Source organism: Polistes fuscatus, unplaced genomic scaffold, assembly GCF_010416935.1.
Source record: "Polistes fuscatus isolate 324 unplaced genomic scaffold, CU_Pfus_HIC Scaffold1, whole genome shotgun sequence".
NCBI classification, from domain to species: Eukaryota; Metazoa; Arthropoda; class Insecta; order Hymenoptera; family Vespidae; genus Polistes; species Polistes fuscatus.
The window spans coordinates 9,039,507-9,039,872 of record NW_025112997.1 but is presented as its reverse complement, the minus strand read 5'-3'; positions in this window follow the sequence as shown (position 1 = coordinate 9,039,872).

Below are 366 nucleotides of genomic sequence, written 5' to 3'. Positions count from 1 at the left end.
TCCTTATTATTTCATTCATAATTATTGTTATTACCACCGTAAAGTTTATTTAATCACAACGATACCTTGAAAATACGATCGCAATGAGTATGTGCGAATTTTGAAGAATATTTTTGCTAATTGTTATGTTGTAATTTATTTACAATTAGTATAAATGATTCATCAACTTATATTAACATTTAGCGAGAATGATCAAAAAAGCAAACGTAACTATTTCGAAAGAAGAAAAAATCTTAAAAGAAAAGAGTAAAATAAGGTTAGAAATATTTTTTCTTAGCTCTTTTTGTCTTTTTATTTTTTAAGAAACAACATTGTATTATTTATAAACTAAAGCACGTTGATACCTTAGCCTTATTAACAACACAA